This window comes from Chiloscyllium plagiosum, unplaced genomic scaffold, assembly GCF_037043375.1.
Source record: "Chiloscyllium plagiosum isolate Xiang-an unplaced genomic scaffold, Cpla_swu_hap1 HiC_scaffold_41, whole genome shotgun sequence".
NCBI classification, from domain to species: Eukaryota; Metazoa; Chordata; class Chondrichthyes; order Orectolobiformes; family Hemiscylliidae; genus Chiloscyllium; species Chiloscyllium plagiosum.
In genome coordinates this window covers 41,312,189-41,321,941 of record NW_028270179.1, presented here as the reverse complement: position 1 = coordinate 41,321,941, position 9,753 = coordinate 41,312,189, and the positions used below count along the sequence as shown (strand labels likewise).

The 9,753-nt window shown below is 44.2% G+C and overlaps 1 pseudogene; it reads right to left on the bottom strand.

Annotated features, from left to right (window-relative positions):
• Window positions 1-3,946: 3,946 nt before the first annotated feature.
• Window positions 3,947-5,584, bottom strand: LOC148138260 (putative G protein-coupled receptor 139; annotated as a pseudogene).
• Window positions 5,585-9,753: the final 4,169 nt, after the last annotated feature.

Here is a 9,753-nt window from a genome sequence, read left to right as displayed (position 1 = left end):
TATCCAATTGCCGCTTAAAGGTCACCAAAGATTCTGACTCTACCACTCCCACAGGCAGCGCATTCCATGCCCCCACCACTCTCTGGGTAAAGAACCCACCCCTGACATCTCCCCTATACCTTCCACCCTTCACCTTAAATTTATGCCCCCTTGTAACCCTCTGTTGCACCCGGGGGGAAAAGTTTCTGACTGTCTACTCTATCTATCCCTCTGATCATCTTATAAACCTCTATCAAGTCACCCCTCATCCTTCGCCGTTCCAACGAGAAAAGGCCTAGCACTCTCAACCTATCCTCGTACGATCTATTCTCCATTCCAGGCAACATCCTGGTAAATCTTCTCTGCACCCTCTCCAAAGCTTCCACATCTTTCCTAAAGTGAGGTGACCAGAACTGCACACAGTACTCCAAATGTGGCCTAAGACATAATAAATGCGAATTTTTGGTCAACTCTGACAAAACACAAGGAGGAGAAGGACACCTTCGAGACCACCAAGTCTGCTTCGCCTTTCACTGAGAACATGGCTGAACTAATTTCCTCAATTCCATTCTCCTGCCTTTTCTCCCCCTTAACCCATTATTCCCTTCCGATCAAAGTTCTCTCTCTATCTCTCTCTCTCCCGCTCTCCCTTTCTCTATGTCTCGAAATAGTTGTCTCGCCAACTTTAAGAGCAGTTAAATGGTAATTGGATAAACATATGGATGAACGTGGAATGGTTTACGTTGGATGGGCTTCAGATTGGTTTCACAGGTAGGTGCAATATCGAGGACCGAAGGGCCTGTAATGCCCTAGAATGTTCTATGTTCTATACTGAAAGAGCGAGCTTCAACAGATTTCTGCGGGGAAAGAATTCACTGTCCACAGAGATAATGAATTTCTCCTCATCACTGCTTTAAAATTGCAGCACCTTAATGACCCACAATTCATCTCATCTCCTACCTATCGATTAACAGCCGCAGTTTGCAGCGTCTGGCAGGAGAAACTTCATAAGACCATGAGAAATAGGAGTGAAAGTAAGGTCATTGGGCCTATCGAGTCCACTCTGCCATTCAATCACAGTTGATGGGAATTTCAACGCCACTTACCTGCACTCTCCCGGTATCCCTTAATTCCTTGCGAGATTAAGAATTTAGCAACCTCTGCCTTGACGACATTTAACATCCCGGCCTCCACTGCACTCCATGACAATGAATTCCACAGGCCTACCACTCTCTAGCTGAAGAAACGTCTCCTCTTTTCCATTCTAAATTGAACACCTGTAATCTCAGGATGTGCCCACGAGTTCTTGTATCCCCACCTGGCAGAAACAATTTCCCAGCCTCCACCCTTTCTAAGCCATGCATTATCTTTTAAGTTTCTATTAGATCTCACCTCCACCTTCTAAACGCTAATGAATACAATCCCAGGATCCTCAGCCGTTCATCGTATGTTAGTCAATTAGGTTTCATCAGTCTTTCATTGTATTTCCTGCAGAGTAGAAGGGCACTACCTCCTCTTGTGAAGTTGGGTAGAGTAATTGCAGACATGGAAGCAATAAGTTAGAAGTTGATGTTTGCAAAATTGTAAACTGCTGAGGGGGAAGCGTTTTAAAAGCTTTTTATTTATTTTCCATGCTTAGTAATTTAAATGCTTCCACATAGAAAGCCTGAACAGAAACATTTGTACCAAAAGGCCGAACAGTTACTAGGCCAAGGAGCAGTTCTTACCAAGATCAGCAGACATTTGAATTCAACCAATCAATTTGAACCAGTCACCTAGATACCAAAACTCTATTAAATTTAAATCTGGTTTTGACAACATAGGACCAATTGTATTGTCGGAAGTATTGGTACGTCATCAAGGGCGTAAGAGAATAGGGCAGTTGGAAAAAGACCCCAGAGTTAACTGCCATTCGCTGGAACTAATGGCCCTCAACTCTCAACAGAGACTCACTGACTCTCATAGTCTCCTGTGTGTTTTCTAGAAGGACCATTTAAATAACAACAGTGTCAATGACAAGAGAAGGTGTTCCTGACCGAACAATGGATGCAGAATTGAATTGAACTGAATTATTATCACGTGTACTGAGGCACAGTGAAGTCTTTGCCTTGAGTGCAATACAGGCAGATCACACAGTTAAGTAGCATATATAAGTAAACCATAAGCAAGCAGCAGCAAAGGATAAACTATACCATAAGACACGTAATCTGACTGTTATTTTGAGAAGCTACATTCTATTTTTTGTTATCTGAGTGGGAATTGTCTGATTGGAGCAGCATTCCATTAGAATCTTGTTCAACTCAGGAATAGTTAGAAGTTAAAAAGGATTTTTTTTTCCAGTTGCTAATCGTTTAATTACGTTGCTCACTGGTAGAGTCAGATAAATAACTTGTTATTTCTTCATTTTAAAGTGAGTGTCAGGGATTTATTTCATTTAACCACGAGAAGCAGGTTACACCACTTTTCATAGTAGGCCTCACGGTGGCACAGTGGTTAGCACGGCTGCCTCACAGCGCCAGAGACCCGGGTTCAATTCTCCGCCTCAGGCGACTGTCTGTGTGGAGTTTGCACGTTCTCCCCGTGTCTGTGTGGGTTTCCTCCCACAGTCCAACAATGTGCAGGTTAGGTTAATTGGCCATGCTAAATTGCCCGTAGTGTTAGATGCAGGGGTAAATGTAGGGGAATGGGTATGGGTGGGTTGCGCTTCGGCGGGTCGGTGTGGACTTGTTGGGCCGAAGGGCCCGTTTCCACACTGTAAGTAATCTAATCACACGTTTTATCGATTATACAGCGGACATGTTTGGATGTTTCGGTTTTATTTCTCAAAGGGGTGGTCAGCCACCGTTTTCTAACATTCCCCTTTCAGATGTATAAATGGTTCTGACAATATTGTGAGAATCACACACTCTTCCGAGCCAATCACGTCACTTTGGGCATTTGGAAGCCTTTGTTATGAACAACGGGTCCTCATTCCATAGGCCAATCACACGATCCTTTATTGGAGGGGTTATTCCATGAGTGAAGATTAAACAGGATCGGACTCGACAAGCTGCCAGCCAAATGTACTTTTCCACACATTCCTTGGTGCCATTTCATTGGTAATTAAATAAATAGAACAGACTTTAAAGAAAACTTCTGAAACTTCATTTGCAATAAGCTTTGAAGAGAGGATTTAATTTTAATTTTGACTATGAAATTTGAGGCAGTCCAGTGAAATCTTTAGGTGAGTGTGGCTGTATATGCGCATGCTCCTGTGACAGAACGATGTGGAAATGGAGCCTTTGGGGATAGACTGTGATGTTTGTCTTTTTTTAACATTGTTCCTTGTTTTTCTGACCTGTGTGTTCCTGTATCTAATTTGGTTTTTATTTCTTCATTTCTTAAATCTCTAACTAATCCTGAACACATCATTTAGAACTGAGTATATTTATGGTTCATAGTATAATACGCAGAAAGAAGCTATCTACATCATCGAGGGCCGAAGGGCCTGTACTGCGCTATATTTATAATCTACAAGTTGAAAACACGAATGAGTTAAAACAACTGAGCTGATGGTACAGAGTTTTTGCTATGAGTGAGAGTTGTTTCGGATACAGTGTTGGCGTTGTTTTGTGTTCTGAAGCTGAATTGTTTTTTTTTATTGAAACACGTGCTACAATCAAATGTTTTAATAGGATGTATTTGTTTCAACTACTTAACTTCGTGTAATTTGTCAATCTTTGTTGCATTGTGAAAACAAAACCTGCACTGCTTTTCTTATTCAGTTAGAGTCACCTCATTGAAAAACAAACCAATTCAAAATGTCACCTTACAAGACAGATTTCAGTCTTGGTGTTGACTGGCTCCATTATTCAAGGCCGTCACGGTAAAACATTGAATTGGGAATTTCTCTAGAATCAGGGCAACTTTGGGAGTCTTCTCTAACCAGGAATGTGTTCTGCTGATGCAAATGCTTATGCCCTCCTCATCATTTCATGGCGTTCACAATCAGGACGAAGGGATATTTCACCACATTCTTCAACTCCCTTCTGAACATAGTTTGGGTCACTGCATAAATTACCGTGTTGGTGCAGCAGCTCAGTAACTGCAACATGAATCCCAATTCTTGCACAAAGTCTGGTATATGTATAGTCACTCGTGCAACAAATATCATGCGGGTATATATCGAAATCAGCATTAACATTGACCATAACAGGATGAAGTTAGCAGAGATAACAAAGAGTAGAATGATGGATTTCCTTCGACTCTCCATCTCTGGGTCTCTGGGACTCTCCCCCTTGCTGTGATTCCGGAGTCTCATGCGGGCTCTGCTACTCACCAAAATGTGTCTGACGGTGAATGCATTGAGCATCAGGATGAGGACAAATGGGACACATGGCGTTAGAATGTGATGGAGAAATTCAATTGCAACCCAAGCCTTTGACATCAGTTACAACACAGCAGAACCAAGGCATGTTCTGAAGTTGATACCATTGTGTTAACATGAAATACCAGAAAATATTCTTTGAACAGCTCAGTGCAGTCACTGTTAAGAGAGCCACAACCACTGTTTTCTCAGTGCAATATCTACTTTTCAGCTTCTGGAGACAAATGGCCACAAATCTGTCAAAGGTGAATGTGACGGTGAACCAGACAGAACAGTCAGTGACTGCATAAAGCAGGACAGCATGTATATTGCACACAGGGAGGTGCGTCAGAAAGGAGAAGTCTTCCCGAAAGACAACAGGAATGTGTCTCAATATCAGGTCCAGTATAATGACCAGAAGATCCGCCACTGCCATGGCCACCAGGTAGCGAGTGATACACTTCGAGAGACCACACTTTCCCCGATACAGGACAACAATAGTCAGTACATTGACTGTGAGGAATGTGAACACACAATGTTGATATACATTCAGACTTAGTGCAAGCTTACCAGTTTAATGGAGTAACATCTGGCATTTGGAAACACATTAGTCTCTCTAGCCCTGAAGTGAATGAGTCTGTCCATTGGCTGCAGATCAGAGTCAATGTGTTGGAATGAAATTGACCATAAAATAAACTTGACATTTTTGGATCCCATGCATTCAGAAATAAGGAGCTGCTCATAACCCAATCGTGAGAATGGAGTAATTAACCTGATCCTACGCAGTCCTCTGGGTCACACTGAGACCAATTTACAGAGTTAACCTGAAAGTCAATGCTGTGTACAGAGATCTGCCTTTTCTTGAAAAAATGGCAGCAGTAAACAGAAGGGACTTAATTTCGATACCACCCAGACATTTCTGATTAACTTCCAGTGTTAATAGTGGAGGCAGATATACTCACCAGGAACTCCAATCACAGCCAGGACAGGATAGTAGCCAGCCTGAGCGATCTGCAGTATGTAATATATCCGATCCGATAAGGATAATGGGAGGAAGCCAACATAATGTTCAAGCATATAATACGCCCATGATATACCCCGCCCCATTGCTGTGCAATTCCCAACTATTGATCTCAGGTTTGACTCCATTGTGAGGTTTGACTCCACTTTCGTCCATTTCTCTCCCATTGCTTTCTCGCCTCTCCCTCTCCAACGGATGTTCCCTGTTAATGCCCGATGTGATGTTCCCACTGACGACATGCACTCGTACATCGAAGCTCATATATAGAGGGCTGCAACCTCTCCAGAGAAACGCTTTAGGATCTGTAGGGATTGGGATTAATTCCAGTCACTGAAACAAACAAGTTTAGTTAACTCATGTTAATCCGGCTTTTTTAAGATTCTGACATAATTACGTTTGAAGTTAACTGAGTCGCAGTTGGGGGTGGTGTCTGAGGATCACTGAGGGAAGGGACAGAACAGAATCTCTGAAGAGCCCAGGTCAATCTTACTGAATCTGGCAGAGAGGGCAAAAGATCAAGTGATTGTGTGCTTCCTGAATGGGAGAGGACTTACTCTGTAGCGAAAAATCATTCATTGCTACTAGTGTCTGGGGAGGATTACAGGAACAAATATATAAAAATGAGCCGTTTGATTCTTGATGGGAAATAAAATGGGGTAATTATGGATCAGTAAGACTGCATTGTGATATGTGAAACTCTGATAGGACTGGGTATACATTTCAAAAGGGTGCGTTAATCAGGTCAGTGTCCATGATAATTTGATAATAGGTGATACAACCATCATACCAATATGATCAATGTTTTCCCTATCAATGAAACCGACAGCATCAAAATCTGTGGTTTATCATTTAGAGGGAATCTAACTATGGCCCCTGCTGTACAATGGACTAAGCATCACTAAAGTCCCACAAGAACAACATCCTAATTGTTACCTTTGAGAGAGAAAATAAGTAGCGAGCCCTTGACCTTCAATGATGTTGCCATCACTTAATGCCAGCACTATCAACATCCGGGGTTTCCCATTGAGAGAGGATATAATCATCATCCCCTTGACATTCAAAGGTGTCACCATCACTGAAAAGTCTCAAATTCAATATCCTATGCGTTACCATTGAGAAGGAATCAAACCACGGTCCACTGAACTTTCATTGGTGTTACCATCACTGATGCAACTCAGCATCTTTGGAGTTTAAGTTGAGAGATTATCTAACAATTGCCCCCTTGACGTTCAATGGGTTTGACTCACATCAGTAATCGACATCCTGGCGATTACCATTGAAAGGAAACTGAAGTAGAGCCAGGCACATCAATCCTGCGGCTACAAGAACAGATAAGGTGGTAAATCCTACAGAATACAACTACCCTCCCCGACCAGACCCCACCCTCTCAACACCTGCCCCACTCTCGACAAGGCACAAGCCAAGAGTGTGATTATATGTTCATAATGCTCTTAGTCTGGCCAGATAAGAGCCACCTCCAAACAGACCACACCACCAGGGATATATTTCCCTCCCCTCCCCTATCAGCGTTCCGAAAAGACCACTCCCTCCGTGACTCCCTCGTCAGGTCCACACACCGCACCCCCCCCCCCCCCCCCACCAACCCAACCTCCACTCCCGGCACCTTCCCCTGCAACCGCAAGAAATGCAAAACTTGCGCCCACACCTTCCCCCCTCACTTCCCTCCAAGGGACACTTCCATATCCGCCATAAATTCACCTGCACCTCCACACGCATCATTTACTGCATCCGCTGCACCCGATGTGGCCTCCTCTATATCGGGGAGACAGGCCGCTTACTTGCGGAACGTTTCAGAGAACACCTCTGGGACACCCGGACCAACCAACCCAACCACTCCGTGGCTCAACACTTCAACTCCCTCTCCCACTCCACCAAGAACATGCAGGTCCTTGGACTCCTCCATCGCCAGACCATAGAAACACGACGGTTGGAGGAAGAGCGCCTCATCTTCTGCCGAGGAGCCCTCCAACCACAAGGGATGAACTTGGATTTCTCCAGTTTCCTCATTTCCCCTCCCCCCCACCTTGTCTCAGTCAAATCCCTCGAATCTTCTTCCTGACCTCTCCGCCCCCACCCCCACCCCCACTCCGGTCTATCACCCTCACCTTGACCTCCTTCCACCTATCGCTTTTCCAACGCCCCTCTCCCAAGTCCCTCCTCCCTACCTTTTATCTTAGCCTGCTGGGCACACTCTCCTCATTCCTGAAGAAGGGCTCATGCCCGAAACGTCGATTCTCCTGCTCCTTGGATGCTGCCTGACCAGCTGCGCTTTTCCAGCAACACATTTTCAGCTCTGATCTCCAGCATCTGCATTCCTCACTTTCATCCCCCCTGATAAGAGCTTTGGAAAGCCTCAGAAGTACGTCTCTGCTTTTATATTCACATCCTCTTGGGCTGCTTGACGACATTGCAGTTCCCTTCCTATCTCCCGTTTCAAACTTCAAATTAATCTTAACAGAAACCTGGCCGAAGAGTCCCAAGTCCTTTTGCACTTCAGGTTTTTGAAGTTAATTCCCATTCTGAAAATCATAGATGACTCTATTCTTGGAGCCAAAGGGCATGACCTCCCATTTGCCAATGTCGTATTCCCTCTGCCACTCATTGCCCACTCTCCCAGCATGTCTAAATCTACCTGAATCTCCGTGCCTCCTCAACACTATCTCTCCCTGCACATATCTTTGCATTATCTTCACGTCGGTGGCTCGCCACCATCGTACCAAGGGGAAAGACGATAAGTGGTGAGGCCAGAAAATGACGCACACGTCTGGGTGGATTTCTCTTCAGAGGGTCGGAGTGGATGCCTTGGGCAGAATGGCCTGTTTCTGCCCTGTAGTTTCTATTCTTTTTATGCCTTCTATGTTTGGCAAAAAAAACGACATTCTTGTGCAGTCCAGGCCAGTGAAAATGTTCGTGGATTTTAGCTTCAGTTTTTCTCACCCCTAAATGACCACATAGAGTCAGCTTGTCCGCCATTTGCAACACCTCCTTTCTATAAATAAATGGCAATTCGATTTGATGAATTTCTGCCCATTTCTCATCCATCTGAATATGTGATGTCCTCCATTCCGAGTTAAGACGACATTTTTACGATAATAACATCCAAGGATACATTCAGATTACTTTTCTGTGTATGCATTTTGATGCAATTGTTTTAAATTTTCATCTTTCTGCTATAGCTCAGTTAATTTCTCTAAGCTAAAGATGTCTGCTGTGTCATTTATCTCTCCTGCTTGTGTCATCCATTTGATCAAAACGGGTCTGTGATAATTCCACTTCAATTTCCTTTTCTGTGCTCTTTGATCTTTCCTGTTTCACCTGGTTGAGTTGAACTGAATTCTGTTTATTGTCACGGGTACCGAGGCACAGGGAAAAGCTATGTCTTGTGAGCAATATCGGCAGATCACAGATTTAAGTAGCTTAGATAATTAAATAATAGGTAAACAGCGGCAAAAACAAAAACTTAGGTACAGGCGAATACTTAGAGTTTGTGAGTCCATTCAGTATTCCAACAAGAGTAGGTTAGATTTTTTTTTATGAAACCGGTTGGTGCGTGTATTCAGGCTCCTGTACCTTCTCCCCGATGGTAGAGGCTGTGGAAAAGTGTTAGGAGAAAGTGAGGACTGCAGATGCTGGAGATCAGAGCTGAAAAATGTGTTGCTGGAAAAGCGCAGCAGGGTCAGGCAGCATCCAAGAAGGGCTCATGCCCGAAACGTCGATTCTCCTGCTCCTTGGATGCTGCCTGACCTGCTGCGCTTTTCCAACAACACATTTTTCAGCTGTGGACAAATATTGCCAGGGTAGGATGGACCTTTGGGAATGCTGGTGCCTTTCCTTGACAGCCGGCCTGGTAGATGGATTCTATAGATGGGAGGTTGGCCTTTGTGATTGTCCTGGCCGGGTTCACCACTCTCTGTAACTGTCTACAATCTTGAATGATACAAATGCTATACCAGGTAATGGTACACCCAGACAGAATGTCCTCGATGGCGCACATTTAAAAGCTGACAATGGTATTCACCATCATGCCAAATTTCCCTCAGCTGTCTGAGGAAGAAGAGGCGTTGATGGGCCTTTGTAACCAGTGCGACCACATGAAGAGTCCAAGAAAGCTTGTTATGGATGACCACTCCCAGGAGCTTGACAGTCTCCACTCGTTCCACCTCGGTGCTGATAATGTGTAGGAGGACATGAGTAACATCCCACCAAAAGCGATTTTGTCACTTTGCAACCTCGTTGCCACGCATTCAGGAGAAATCCCAGGATACGTGGCCTGCAATAATTCAGTTGTCTGAATTTCCACTGGTTTTTCAATCACAGTCAGCAGCACACCTACCAATGAATTGGCTTTATCATTGGCATTCCTGATGAAAGGCCTATGCCCGAAATG